Genomic DNA, 16,381 nt, shown 5'->3' with positions numbered 1-16,381 from the left:
CACCACTGGTTACAATGGACCATACATTGTACCCTTCCACCTTTTAGAGGTCTGTGCATCACACCAATACTAGGTGGTGTAGGTGGCACATGGTGTTTTTTGCACACCTTTCCTTTTGTTTGATTAAAAAAAAAATTGGGGTCCATATATTTTATCCTAAGCATATTATTAAAAGTTATGTTTTACGTAATGCATATTAGAGATGAGCAAATTGAATCTGACAAATCCGAACTCGTTACGAATTTCATGAAAAATTTGATTTGCAGCGAATACGAATATTGCAGAGATTCTATCATGCGATTCACTTAATTAAACTCCATTTAGTGCAGCCCAGGCTCCAGGGCATATAAAATGGCAGATCTACATGTGAGGACATGTGGCAAAAAATTCTGGGAAGGTGGGAACGATGGTAGGCGGGATGACCCTGAATCACATGCAGGATACAGCCTATCAGCAGCTATTCACAACTGTGAAGCAACAGACCCATATAAGCGGCAGCCATATTCCGGCTAGTCACTTCATCTTTTCACTGCAGAGAAATAGGACAGTGCTTTGTGTTACACAGACAAGCTTTTTCCAGCAGCGTTTCACCTCATAGTCATGTCCCTATTCTGGTGGACAGGTATTTTTCACAGAAAATATTTTTTACTACAGCCATTAACCTCCCAGTCACTTTCTACAGCAGTGTATTACAGAGAGGGGCAGGGAGCTGTGTGTTGCCTCATACATTTGAACATGCAGGCTGGAGGAATAATTTTTCAGCGCAACCTTGTGTCTTTGTTCCACAACAAATGGTTTGCTGGTTATTCCAGTCCGTAAACAGTATAATACCAAGCAGTAATAGTCTTTGAGGGAGTGAAATTTTTAGTTTGGTACACAGTGACTGTGTGCTGCGGCACTGTTGTGTACTGCTGGTGTTGTGCAAAAAAAAGTTTTTTTAGACGTTCTGTAGCACATTTTATTGCCCTCATCTAAGTAGTGTACTATTTTGTACCTGTTAATCTGTCAAGGGCCTAGATAGTGTAAAAGGCCAGGCAAAAGTAATGATTGGCTGGTGTTTTACTCCAATGCGTTTTTTAAGCGTACTGTAGATCATTTTTCTGACCTCATAAGTGCATACCACATACCTACATCTAAATAGTGTACTATTTTGTACCTGTTAATCTATCAAGGGCCTAGATACTGTGAAAGGCCAGGCAAAAGTAATCACCGGCTGGTGTTTTACTCCACTACTTCTTTAAGCATACTGTAACACATTTTTCTGCCCACATAAGTGCATATAACATACCTACATCTAAGTAGTGTATTATTTTGTACCTATTAATCTGTCAAGGGCCTACATACTGTGAAAGGACAGCCAAAAGTACACACTTGCTGCTGTTCTAGACAAATACTGTTTTAAGCGTACTGGTGCGTATTGTACTCCCCTTATATACACACTAAGTATGTCAGGAAGAGAAGTGCCAGGACGTGCACAGAGGAGTGGCAGAGGCCTAAATTCATCAGGCAGAGGTCACAGCAGACTAGGGGCAAGTGGCAGCAGTAGTCGCAGCGAGAGACCTGAGCTCCCAGTATCAGCTAGCGGTTGTGTCTCGACCAGCAATCCATCTGCCTTCATCGATTGGTTAACACGGTCATCCACTTCATCACAAGTGACATCTGATACCCCCAGTCATCAGACAGTGGGTTCCTCAGACACAACCCTGAGTTGGCTTAGCCCGGGAGCAGGCCCTGTCCTCCCATTGTCTCTGTGAAATGCTGTTCCCTCCCCTAAATATGTATCTTGTGCTATGGGTTCAGCTCCACTATTCAGTAAAGATGATCTAATAGAGAACAGTCATCAGCTTATACCACCAACAAAGTATGGCCACTGGAGTTACCACAATTTGTTCACATAGCCAATATCCACAAACAAAAAGAACCAATTATGTAAAATCATACCAGAATGTTGGTGGGGAAAACAGCTACTTTGCCGTGTGACAGTTTTTCATCAAGCATCTGCAGGAGGTTAACATATCCACATGCAATATGTGTCGGCAGAAGATGAAGCGTGGCCTGTGTCGCAAAGTTGGCACCACGGCCCTACGTCAACATTTGCTGTGCCACCATAAAGCAGCCTAGGAGAACCGTGGCTCCGATGTAGTGGTCCAGCCTGCTGCATCACCCAGTGGCATGCCACTCCCTCTTTCAGCCAACCAAGGCTCCACCACCTCAGCCGAAGGGAGCTGTGTGTCATACCCTCCTTCTGTCGCTCCAGATGCTCCTGCTCCTTCTACTTTTAGTTCACCATGCCGCCAACAATCCATCGTCGAAACCATGTCCAAGAGACAACAATATGTGCCCACTAATCCAATGGTGCAGAAACTGAATGTGCTCCTGTTTAAGTTACTGGTGCTGCAGTACCTCCCTTTTCAAGTAGTGGGTTCTGCACCTTTCAGAGAAATGATGGCTTATGCCGAGCCAAGGTGGATAGTGCCAAGCCGTCATTTCTTTGCGAAGAAGGCAGTACCAACCCTGCACAATTTTGTGGAAGAGAAGGTGGGCCAGTCCTTGAGCCTGTCGGTGTGTACCAAAGTGCATAATTGTGGTTCCTGCACAGCCACAACCCCAACTTGGACAAGTCACGCTGCTTCCTCCTCCATGCTCTCATGCCGTTGGTCCTGTGACAGTGTGCGACTCTGCCTTCTCATCCTCCACTGTGTCCTCAGCCTCCACTGCACAGACAAGTCTCAGTGGCCCTTCAGCATACCATGTGTGCAGGGCACAGCAGTGGCACTCTGTTCTTCGTATGGTTTGCCATTTGTCACACAGGGGAGGAACTGCTAAAAGTAATTCATCAAGAAATCAGAGCATGGCTTACTCCACGACAACTGGACATGGGAACCAAGACATCCTAACAATGGGAAGGAACTTTGCATGCACTTCAGCCACTCGTACATCACACCCTCCTTGAGCTGCAGCGTCAGAACTTTATACCCCAACACAGTCTGATTTGCGACGTTGCCACACGCTGGAATTCCACTGCCCATATGTTGGACCAACTATACAAACAGAGAAAAGCCATCACCGATTTCTTGATGATCCAAGTTGATAGGGGGATGCCCCTGTGTACCTTTAATGTCATCCAGTGGCAGCTCATACATGACACCTGCCGTTTACTCAGGTCCTTTGAGGAAGCCACATTATCAGTCGCCAGGATTTAGGGTTGAACAACGTCATTCCACTGCTTCATTTCCTACAACACGTTTTGGAAACAATGGCTGGTCGAGGCAATGGAGACGCGGCACCTACATCTCACGGCTACATGAGCCCTGTGGGGGCTGAACTAGAGGAGGAGGAGGGGGGAGCAAGTTGAGCACAGCTTAGGTTTCGTGAAATGGGCAGTTTTTCTAGTCATCTGACAGAAGAGGAGGAGCAGGAGCAGCCAGAGCTAGAGGGTTATGAGGAAGGCTAGACAGAGGACCTGGACACACCGTGGCAGTGTGCAGTGAGTCAGGGAGTTCCTCCGAGTTACTTACACAAATGGCATGATGCATGCTCACTTGCTTGCGTAGTGACCGCCAGATTGCCACCATTCGGCAGTTGGATGACTTCTGGCTCTCCACCTTATTGGACCCTCGCTGCCGCCACAAAATAGGGGCCTTTTTTACACCCACTGAGAGGGAGGACAAACTGACCTACTACAGACACATCCTACATAGTCAGTTGGCCGATGCCATCGGCGCCATTGTCCATCCTATCGCAGTTCTGACACGGGGGTCCCTCTGCGCTCATCTTCCACTACTTGGCTGTTGGGGAGGGGGGGGTGGCAGGAGCAGTACCAGCTCCATCAGCACCAGCCTGAGTCTACAGTTGCTGATGAGTATCTTTCTTCATCCGCATAGTGTAGAAACTTGTCAGCAGCAGGTAAACCTGGAGCAGGACCTGAACCAGCAGGTGGTGGAGTACCTTGACATGACCATGCCAACACACCTTGAAGATCCGCTGCACTTCTGGGCAGCCAAACTTGATTTGTGGCCGCAACTTGCAGAGTTTGCTCTGGAAGAGCTCTCCTGCCCGGCCTGTAGTGTGCCATCAGTGTTGGTGTTTAGTGCAGCGGGGGCCATAGTCACCCCAAGGAGAGATCGTCTGTCCACGAAAAATGTGGAGAGACTGACCTTTGTGAACATGACTCAGGCATGGATCAGACAGGATTTTCATAAATGGATTGACCAACACTTCACAAATATGGATAATGCCAAACAGATTTAAGGTGTTGCTCCCCAGTTACAAACATTCCTCTGCATCAGACCTTTTTCCCCCCACCTTCATCACCGGGAACTGATATTACCACCCACTGCACCACTCTGTCACCGGGTCACTTTCAGGACAACTGATGCTGCTTCCACCTCCAGGCTGTCTCATTCTGCCACCATATGGTCTCCACATGCTTCCGCCAACTCCAGGCTGTGCCATTCAGACACTACATGGTCTCCTTATTTGCCTCAAACTCCAGGCTGTGCCATTCAGCCACTATATGTTCTACTCATGCTGCCGCCAACACTAGGCTGTGCAATTCAGCCACTATATGTTCTACTCATGCTGCCGCCAACTACAGACTGTGCCATTCAGCCACTACATGTTCTACTCATGCTGCCACCAACTCCATGCTGTGCTATTCAGCCACTATGTGGTCTCCTCATCTGCCGCCAACTTCAGGATGTGCCATTAAGCCGATACATGCTCTACTCATGCTGCCGCCAACTCCAGGCTGTGCCATTCAGCCACTATATGTTTTACTTATGCTGCCGACAACTCCAGGCTGTGCCATTCAGCCACTACATGTTCTACTCATGCTGCTGCTAACTTCATGCTGTGCTATTCAGCCACTATGTGGTCTCCTCATCTGCCGCCAACTTCAGGATGTGCCATTAAGCCGCTACATGTTCTACTCATGCTGCCGCCAACTCCAAGCTGTGCCATTCAGCCACTTTATGCTCTATCCATACTGCTGCCAACTCCAGGCTGTTCCATTCAGCCACTATATGGTTTACTGATGCTGCTGGGCCTGGGACATGAAATGCATTTTTTTTTTTATGGTAGCCCTAGCTACTAGAGATGAGCGAATCGAAGTCTACAAACCCAAATTCGTTACGAATTTCATGAAAAATTCGATTCACAACGAATACAAATATCGCCGCAATTCTATCGCACAAATCGCTTAATTAAGCTCCATTTTACAGCGTTCCAGGCTATTGGAGACCTAAGATGGCGGATCCATATGTGAGTACATGGGGCAGGGGATTATGGGAGGGCGGGAAACACCGGCGGGAATGAAGGTAAGCGAGCTGACCCTGAACCACATGTGAGATGCAGCCTATCAGTGTTCACTGACCCCTGTGATGTCACAGCCCCTATATAATCGGCGGCCATCTTGCCTCTCTTCATTTCATCTATGCACTCAGATGGAGAGGACGGAACTGCGTGTGTGTGTGTGAATAGCTCATACCACAGCGTTACACTGCAACTGCTAGTTACATCAGCATTAGGGAAAGAAAGGAGTGCAGAGTACTTTGCTGTAACACTGAGAAGGATCATTGATAGCTAAACCTCCTATTCAAGTTATTGAGCATTGCAGCAGAGAGGGGCAGATAGCTGTCAGCTGCCTCATACAGATCTCCAAGCTGCCTGAACTTTCTGAAGCATCTTATCTCCTAATTTTTCAGCCCAATTGAGTTTTTTTTGCTCCACAAATCTTCTGCTGCTCAGAATTGAGTGCAATTTAGTGTTTAACCCCTTCATGACCCAGACCATTTTCACCTTCATGACCTGGGCATTTTTTGAAAATCTGACCACTGTCACTTTAAACATTAATAACTCTGGAATGCTTTTACTTATCATTCTGATTCCGAGATTGTTTTTTCGTAACATATTCTACTTTATGTTATCGGTAAAATTTCACTGATATTTGCATCCTTTCTTGGTAAAAAATCTAAAAATTTCATGAAAATTTTGAAAATTTAGCATTTTTCTAATTTTGAAAGTCTCTGCTTGAAAGGAAAATGGATATTCCAAATAAATTACATATTGATTCACATATACAATATGTCTACTTTGTGTTTGCATAAAAAAATTGACAAGTTTTTACTTTTGAAAGACACCAGAGCAATTTTCCGCAGCAATTTTCCAATTTTTCTCAAGATTTTCAAAATCGTAATTTTTCAGGGCCCAGTTTAGGTTGGAAGTGGATTTTAAGGGTCTTTATATTAGAAATACCCCATAAATGACCCCATTATAAAAACTGCACCCCTGAAATGACATTCAGTAAGTGTTTTAACCCTTTAGGTGTTTCACAGGAATAGCAGCAAAGTGAAGGAGAAAATTCTAAATCTTCATTTTTTTACACTCGCATTTTCTTGTAGAACCAATTTTTGAATTTTTACAAGGTGTAAAAGGAGAGACATCACCCTAAAATTTGTAACCCAATTTCTCTCGAGTAAGGAAATACCTCATATGCGTATGTAAAGTGTTCGGCGGGCGCAGTAGAGGGCTCAGAAGGGAAGGAGCGACAATGGGATTTTGGAGAGTGAGTTTTTCTGAAAGGGTTTTTGGGGGGCATGTCCCATTTAGGAAGCCCCTATGGTGCCAGACAGTGGACCCCCCCCCCACATGTGACCCCATTTTGGAAACTATACCCCTCATGGAATTTAATAAGGGGTGCAGTGAGCATTTACACCCCACTGGCGTTTGACAGATATTTGAAACAGTGGACTGTGCAAATCAAAAATTTTATTTTTCATTTTCACAGACAACTGTTCCAAAAATCTGTCATACACCAGTGGGGTGTAAATGCTCACTGCACCCCTTATTACATTCCGTGAGGGGTGTAGTTTCCAAAATGGGGTCACATATGGATATTTATTGTTTTGCGTTTGTCAGAACTGCTGTAACAATCAGCCACCCCTGTACAAATCGCCTCAAATGTACATGGTGCACTCTCCCTTCTGGGCCTTGTTGTGCGCCCCCAGAGCACTTTGCGGCCACATATGGGGTATCTCCGTAGTCGGGAGAAATTGCATTACAAATTTAGAGGGTCTTTTTTCCCTTTTACCTCTTGTGAAAATGAAAAGTATAGGGCAACACCAGCATGTCAGTGTAAAAAATTTATTTTTTTACACTAACATGCTGGTGTAGACCCCAACTTCACCTTTTCATAAAGGGTTAAAGAAGAAAAAGCCCCCCAAAATTTGTAAGGCAATTTCTCCCGAGTACGGCGATACCCCATATGTGTCCCAAAACTGTTGCCCTGAAATACGACAGGGCTCCAAAGTGAGAGAGCGGGATGCGCATTTGAGGCCTGAATTAGGGATTTGCATAGGGGTGGACATAGGGGTATTCTATGCCAATGATTCCCAAACAGGGTGCCTCCAGCTGTTGCAAAACTCCCAGCATGCCTGGACAGTCAATGGCTGTCCGGCAATACTGGGAGTTATTATTTTGCAACAGCTGGAGGCTCTGTTTTGGAAACAGTAGCGTACCAGACGTTTTTAATTTTTTGGGGAGGGGGGGCTGTGTAGGGGTATGTGTATATGTAGTGTTTTTTACTTTTTATTTTAGGTTAGTGTTAGTGTAGTGTAGTGTTTTTAGGGTACAGTCACATGGGCAGAGGTTCACAGCAAGTTTGCCGCTAGAAGTTTGAGCTGCAGTGCAAAATTTGCGCCATCTCAAACTTGCAGCACTCACTGTAAACCTCCGATTTATGGCCGAAACTAGTGGAGTTTGCCCTTGAAAAGCTGTCCTGCCCGGCCAGTAGTGTGGTGGCCAGAGCGGGTGTTTAGTGCGGCCGGGGCCATAGTCACCCCAAGGCAAATTTGTCTGTCCACTAAAAATGTGGAGAGACTGACGTTTGTCAAGATGAATCAGGGATGGATCAGCCAGGATTTCCAGCCACCAATGACAGATGGGTCTGAGTAGATTGACCATGATCCTACAACTACATTTTCTCTATTGTGGTTGGTTATGAAACCCTCTGGGGCAGACCTGGGCATTGTACAGCCTGCTTGCCACATACAGCCCTTTGATTGGCTCTGACCGGTCTGCGCTGATTGGGGGACAACTATGCTGCCTAATCTGGGGGACAACTATGCTGCCTAATCTGGGAGACATCAATGCTGCCTAATCTGGGTGACATCTATGCTGCCTAATCTGGGGGACAACTATGCTCCTTATCTGGGGGACAACTATGCTCCTAATCTGGGGGACAACTATGCTCCTAATCTGGGGGACATGTATGCTGCTTAATCTGGGTGACATCGATGCTGCCTAATCTGGGGGACAACTATGCTCCTAATCTGGGGGACATCTATGCTGCCTAATCTGGGTGACATCTATGCTGCCTAATATGGGGGACATCTATGCTGCCTAATCTGGTTGACATCTATGCTGCCTAATCTGGGGGACAACTATGCTCCTTATCTGGGGGACAACTATGCTCCTAATCTGGGGGACAACTATGCTCCTAATCTGGTGGACATCTATGATGCCTAATCTGGGGGACAAGTATGCTCCTAATCTGGGGGACATCTATGCTGCCTACTCTGGTGGACAAGTATGCTCCTAATCTGGGGGACATCTCTGCTGCCTAATCTGGGTGGAATCTATGCTGCCTAATCTGGGGGACATCTATGCTGCCTAATCTGGGTGACATCTATGCTACCTAATCTGGGGGACAACAATGCTCCTAATATGGGGAAAACTGATGCTTCTGGCCTTGGGCCTATAATTTTTTGAAGTTTAGCAATAGTTAAATACATGCTTAATGCAAATGTCAACATTGATCTTTAAATGTAAGGGGTTATGAAACCCTCTTGGGTACTGCAAATGCATGCTCCAGACTCATTATGTGTCTTTCAGGAACTACTTGCCTCCCTGGTGCCTCTGGCCTTGGGCCTTAAATTGTTGTATGTTTAGCAGTAGCTAAATACATGCTTAATGCAAATTTCAACAATGATCATTAAATTCTCATCGCTCTGCCAGGGCCTTCTCCTACCCCGCCTGGGCCGATCCGAGGACCTCACTAACCATAACCAACTCACTAACTAATCCAATCGCTTATAGCGATGGGCGGTGTATACAAAGGGCAGGGACTTAATCAACACCAGCTTATGACTAGTGTTGCTCACGAATATTCGCAATTCGAATATTATTCGCGAATATCGCATATTCGCGAATTCGCGAATTTCGCGAATATAGCGCTATATATTCGTAATTACGAATATTCGTTTTTTTTTTTTTTTTTTTTTCACAGTACACATCACAGTGATCACCCCTCTCTGCTTCCAGCTTGTGTGGTGTAAAGAAGGCTCTAATACTACTGTGTGAGACTGGCGTGCGAAAATTCGCATATGCTAATTTTCGCATATGCGAATTTACGCGTATGTTAATTTTGTATATGCTAATATTCACATATGTTAATTTTCGCATACGCGAATATTCGCATATGCGAAAATAAAACTGGAATATAACGAATATGCGAATATTCGCGAATATATGACGAATATTCGTCCATATATTCGCGAATATTCGCGAATTCGAATATGGCCTATGCCGCTCAACACTACTTATGACCCTCACTTACTGGTAATTCCTTGTTTTAAGGCTAAATAATTGCAATCCCAGATTCCTAGCACGAACTGGTTTCAGCGTGCAACACGCACCTGTCCTTGAAAGATAGAGATACGCTAATCCGTTCAGTGGAGCACTAGTGCGGCCCAGGACATCTGAGGCCATAACACACCTGTTATTGCTCGATCTCGCAATTGATCGGGCAAGGTAAGGGATTATTAAAGCCTCTTGGGTACTGCTGAGGCCTACTCCTGACTGCTCCTGGTGCAATGTATGGGGTAATTAAACACTCTTGGGTAGTGTTATTGTTAAATTTACTGATAATTTTATCAGTAATAAAATTGAATTTTGCAGAATGCTAACCGTTACACAACGGAACGATTGTTGTGTGTGATTTTTTAATGAAAAGAAAAATAAATAGATGGAGAGGGATTAACTCTGCTTAATCATTTTTGGTGATTAGAATCCTTTTGTCATCTGATTTTTTAGAGACAGATGCGCTTACACACATGTAATAATGTTTTTTAACCAAATTTCAAACATTGTGTGGTTTATTATTTTTGAGAAGAATGTCTTTTGGTGGTCCACCATCCTGCATTATAGAGTCTTCTGAACTGCTGTGCATGCACTTGTTTTTAAGAAACAGTTTTTTGTCAGACAATTTCAATACAATTTTGCCTTTTTTTGGGGTGGATTGTGAAGCCCGGGTGTGTACTCGTGCATCAGCCAACTCCAGGCTGTGTCTTTCAGGCAATCTATGGGTTCCTGATGCCACAGAGGAGGGGCCTGGGTCTGGGAATTAAAAAAATTTGGATTGCGGGTGCTACCAAAAAAGATGGACACACCCTAATCCGTTCAGTGGAGCGCGCCTGCGACCCCGGACATCTGAGGGCATAACACACCTGTTATTGCTCGATCTCAGGAGAAGGGGGTTCATCATCGGGAGAAGAGAGTTGCAGGTTGCCCTTGAGTCAGCAAGGCGGTAGTACGGTTGGCAGTCAGCGTGGTGTGGCAGTAGTGGAAATTCTGGAGCCAAACGTGCCCGGGGGAGACCACCTGCTTCGCGGCAGCTTACCTTTCCGGGAGTTAGCGAGTTACCAGCATCGGTCAATGAAAGATAGAGATACGCTAATCCGATCAGTGGAGCGCGCCTGCGGCCCCGGAGATCTGAGGGCATAACACACCTGGTATTGCTCGATCTTGCAATTGATCGTGCAAAGGTAGGGGGTTATTAAAGCCTCTTGGGTACTGCTGAGGCCTACTCCTGAGTGCTCCTGGTGTAATGTATGGGGTAATTAAACACTCTTGGGTAGTGTTTTTTTTTATTTTATTTACTATAATTTTATTGGTAATAAAATTGAATTTTCCAGAATGCTAATCGTTACACAACAGGAACACTTGTTGCGTGTGATTTTTTTATGGGAAAAAAAAAAAAAAAACGGACAGGGATTAACTCTGCTTCATCATCTTGGGCGAAAAAAGTCCTTTGGTGATCTGATCTTTTGGAGACAGATGCGTTTACACACATATTGAATTAGTTTTTGTAAAAAAATTTCAAACATTGTGTGGTTTATTATTTTTTAGAAGAATGTCTTTGGGTGGTCCACCGTCCTGCATTATAGAGTCTTGTGAACTGTTGGATATGCGCTTGTTCTTACACAAAGGTGTTTCTTTAAAACATTTCTAAAATGTTCTTGTTTTTTGGAGGGGATTGTGAAGCCCGGGTGTGTACTGGTGCATCAGCCAACTCCAGGCTGTGTCCTTCAGGCAATATATGGGTTCCTGATGCCGCAGAGCTGGGGCCTGGGTCTGGAAATTTCAAATTTTTGGATAGCGGGTGCTACCTATGAGAAATCTTTGTCAAAAATGTCATATGTTGTGTTGTTTTTTTTGGGGGGAATTGTGAAGCCCTGGTGTGTACTCCTGCATCAGCCAACTCCAGGCTGTGTCATGCAGGCAATATATGGGTTACTGATGCCGCAGGGGTGGGGCCTGGTTCTGGAAATTTCTAATTTTTGGATAGCTGGTGCTACCAATGAGAAATCTTTGACAAAAATTTCTCATTGCGTTGTTTTTGGAGGGGGGATTGTGAAGCCCTGGTGTGTACTGGTGCATCACCAACTCCAGGCTGTGTCCTTCAGGCAATATATTGGTTACTGATGCCGCAGAGGTGGGGCCTGGGTCTGTTAATTTCAAATTTTTGGATAGCAGGTGCTACCAATGAGAAATCTTTGTCAAAAATGTCATATATTGTCTTGTTTTTTTGGGGGGATTGTGAAGCCCTGGTGTGTAGTGTACTAGTGCATCAGCCAACTCCACGCTGTGCCATTCAGCCACTAAATGGTCTCCTCTTGCGGCCAACATGTCCACGCTTTGTCATTCAGTCACTATAGGGGCTCCTGACACTGATGCCACCACCAGGCTCTGTCAATGTGCTGCTGTGCGGCAGTAATTCTAAGAGCGATGCCGGTAATCTGCATGCTATTCTGAATAACAGTATTATTTTACTACCCCAGCACACTCCATATGCGTTTTAGGACACAGCAAAGTGTTCTATACCCCTACAGAGGCTGTATGTAGGCTAGAAATAGTCTTTTTTAATATTGATTCACCGCGAGCAAATTCGGATCAAAACAAACTTTTCGGGAAAATTTGGCTAATTGGCCGAATCAAATTTTTGAAAAGTCCGCTCATCTCTACTAGCTACTATAAATCTTCAATTTAAATTTTAAAATTAATCTTTTAATCTTAGGGTTTGTGAATCCCTATTCTCTCCTCATCTGCCACCTACTCCAGGCTGTGCCATTCAGCCACTGTATTGCTTGATCATCTGCTGGCAACTCCAGGCAGTGTCATTCAGCCACTATATGTTCTACTCATGCTGCCGCAAACTCCAGGCTGTGTCATTCAGCCACTATATGGTTTACTTATGCTGCTGGTCCTGGGACATTGCATACAAATTTTTATGGTAGAACTAACTACCATAAATCTTCAATTAAATTGTTAAATTCATCTTTTAATCTTAGGGATTGTGATGCCCTATGGTCTCCTCATGCTGCCGCGAGCTGCAGGCTGCGTCATTCAGCCACTAAAGGGTCTCCTCTTGCTGCCACCAATTCCAGGCTGTGTCATTCTGCCAGATGATGGTATCCTCATGCTGCTGCCACCTCTAGGCTTTGTCATTGTGCCGACATGTGACTCCTGGTTAGTTTGGGTTTTGTGCTCATACTGTATTAGTTCAAAGTACACACTGGGACATTAAATTTGGGAATCTAATTTAAATCCTAAATTTTAAAAAATTGATGTGATCTTTTCAAGACTGAGGCCCTATGGTCGTCGCCATAATATTACCTGTGGAGTTATGACAAGAATCCAAGGAAACAGCTTGGAGCAATAACAATGAACCATAACTAATTAAATTAAACATTCACACTTTCACAGTCAGTGGGGCTCTGAGAGGCAGGGGCTGGAAGAGGTGGTATCTGGCCTGGTATCTGGAACCCCAGCTGGATTTTGAGATACAAGTACGAGCTTTTTCACTGCAGCAACTTCTAGCTTTATGCACCCACTTATCCAATAGCACAGAAGCTTAATGTGCTCCTGTCAAAGTTGCTGATACTGAAGTCCCTCCCTTTTCAAGTGAACACTCAGAGTATGGGGGTGCATTGAGAGGCAGGGGCTGGAACAGGTGGTAGCTCGCCTCACCGCCAACTTGATGCTCATCAGAATGGGTTATCAAAAAGTTTAAATAAATTAAAATTAAAATTAAAAAAAATACATAAAGAAATCTGCCACATGCAGACTCTCTATGGCAATGATTCTAATAGCAATGATTCTGTATTCTGCATCTCATTTTGAATAACAGTATTATTCCACTAACACAGCACACTCCTTATGCGTGTTAGGACAAAGTAAAGTGTTTTACACTCCTATTGAGCCTTTCTGTAGGCCAGAAATAGCTGTTTTTAATAGTGATTTTCCACGAATAAATTTTGACCGAACCAAATTTTTCCGAAAAATTCTGCCGAATCAAATTTTTCTAAAATTTGCTCATCTCTAATGCATAACCTCTTTACTTACTTGTGCACAATAACAGTTTTACAAAAGAGACCATTTTCTTCTGCCTCAGCTACTATTCTGATCCTGCCACCCACCTAATGACACTCATCTGATGCCATGTTCTCATTGTTTTCACTCTGTCACCTGGTCACTTCAGGACCCATGATGCTGCTGCGGCCACCTCCAGGCGGCCTCATTCTTCCACCATATGTTCTCCTTATGCTGATGCCAGCTCCAAGTTGTCTCATAATGCCACCATATGTTCTCCTCATGCTGCTGCCACCTCCATGCTGTGTCATTCAGCCACTATATGTTCTCCTCATGCTGCTGCAAACTCAAGGCTGTGTCATTCAGCCACTATATACTACTGCCAACTCCAGGCTGTGTCATTCAGCCACAATGTGATCTCCTCATGCTGCCGTTAATTCGAGGCTGTGTCATTCAACCACTATATGGTCTCCTCATGCTTCCGCCACCTACTGACTGTGTAATTCAGCAACTATATGTTCTCTTCATGCTGCCGCAAACTCCGGGCTGTGTCATTCAGCCATTATATGTTCTCCTCATGCTGCCGCCAACTCCAGGCTGTGTCATTCAGCCACTTTGTGGTCTCCTCATGTTGCCGCCTACTGCAGGCTGTGTCATTCAGCCACTATATGTTCTCCTCATGCTGCCGCCACCTCCACGCTGTGTTATTCAGCCACTATATGGTCTCCTCATACTGATGCCACCTACAGGCTCTGTCATTGTGCCACTCTGCGACAATCATTCTATTAGTGACGCCTCTGATCTGCATGTCATACTGAATTACAGTATTATTTCACTAACCCAGCACACACCCTATGTGTGTTACAGCATGGCAAAGTGTTCTACACCCCTGTTGAGGCTTTCTGTAGGCCAGAAATAGTCTTTTTAATAGTCATTTACTGTGAATAAATTTGTTCCAAAACAAATTTTTTGCGAAAATTAGGCGATTCGGCCAAATAGAATTTTTCTAAAATTTGTGCATCTCTAGTTACAATTATAAGCAACATTCCTGTTTTAAATGTTATGGCTGATTTTTATGACAGATACTGCTAGAAAACTGTAATATGAGTCATTGGCTAAAAGCATTCATTCCACAAACTTGCCAGATTAAATTGAAAATACAGAAATTATTTTTTTAACATCCCACTAAGTACCAAGGTTTTCATCTTTACAAAAAAAAAAAGAAGAAACATGATACCTGATTGAAACAAGTTATAGAAGCAGCTTGTTTATTTAACAGCTTGGATGGAAGCCTCCACATCTGTTCTTCTAGACAAATAACATATCAATTTATTAGCAACCAAGCATTTATCATCATTGTAAATCACTTCCTGTGAAAATAACATGCACTGTATGTGGCTATTGGATAATGTTTCTTTTATGTTTACATTTATGCCAGATATCTTTCCCCGATATGTTACAAGCAGATTTGCTACTTGACACAAGGATCCGTTAGGCCATGTTCACATAGCGCAGTATTTATTTAAAATATGTAAATTAATTCAGTTTCAGACATAAGTCCCTACCATAAATCCTACAAAAATTCCACACCAAACGTATTCTACCCTTTAAAACAAGCAATAAATCCTACAATAATCATGGTAGACTTCAATTAACCCCTTAAGGACTCAGACCATTTTGGCCTTAAGGACTCAGACAATTAAATTTTTACGTTTTCATTTTTTCTTCCTCGCCTTCTAAAAATCATAACTCTTTTATATTTTCATCCACAGACTAGTATGAGGGCTTGTTTTTTGCGCGACCAGTTGTCCTTTGTAATGACATAACTCATTATATCATAAAATGTATGGCGCAACCAAAAAACACTAATTCTGTGGGGAAATTAAAACGAAAAACGCAATTTAGCTAATTTTGGAAGGTTTCGTTTTCACGCCGTACAATTTATGGTAAAAATGACGTGTGTTCTTTATTCTGAGGGTCAATACGATTAAAATGATACCCATTATTACATACTTTTATATTATTGTTGCGCTTAAAAAAAATCACACACTTTTTAACCAAATTAGTACGTTTATAATCCCTTTATTTTGATGACCTATAACTTTTTTATTTTTCCGTATAAGCGGCGGTATGGGGGCTCATTTTTTGCGCCATGATCTGTACTTTTTTTTGATGCCACATTTGCATATAAAAAACTTTTAATACATTTTTTATAATTTTTTTTTAATAAAATGTATTAAAAAAGTAGGAATTTTGGACTTTTTTTTTCTCGTTCACGCCGTTAACCGTACGGGATCATTAACATTTTATTTTAATAGTTCGGACATTTACGCACACGGCGATACCAAATATGTCTATAAAAAAAAAATTACGCTTTTTGGGGGTAAAATAGGAAAAAACGGACGTTTTACTTTTTTATTGGGGGAGGGGATTTTTCACTTTTTTTTTACTTTTACTTTTACATTTTTTTACATTTTTTTTTACACTTGAATAGTCCCCATAGGGGACTATTCATAGCAATACCATGATTGCTAATACTGATCTGTTCTATGAATAGGACATAGAACAGATCAGTTTTTTCGGTCATCTTCTGCTCTGGTCTGCTCGATCACAGACCAGAGCAGAAGACGCCGGGAGCCGCACGGAGGAAGGAGAGGGGACCTCCGTGCGACGTTATGAATGATCGGATCCCCGCAGCAGCGCTGCGGGCGATCCAATCATTCATTCAAAT

This window comes from Hyla sarda, chromosome 2 (genome assembly GCF_029499605.1).
Source record: "Hyla sarda isolate aHylSar1 chromosome 2, aHylSar1.hap1, whole genome shotgun sequence".
Taxonomy (NCBI): Eukaryota; Metazoa; Chordata; class Amphibia; order Anura; family Hylidae; genus Hyla; species Hyla sarda.
Note: the sequence above shows the minus strand (reverse complement) of the source record.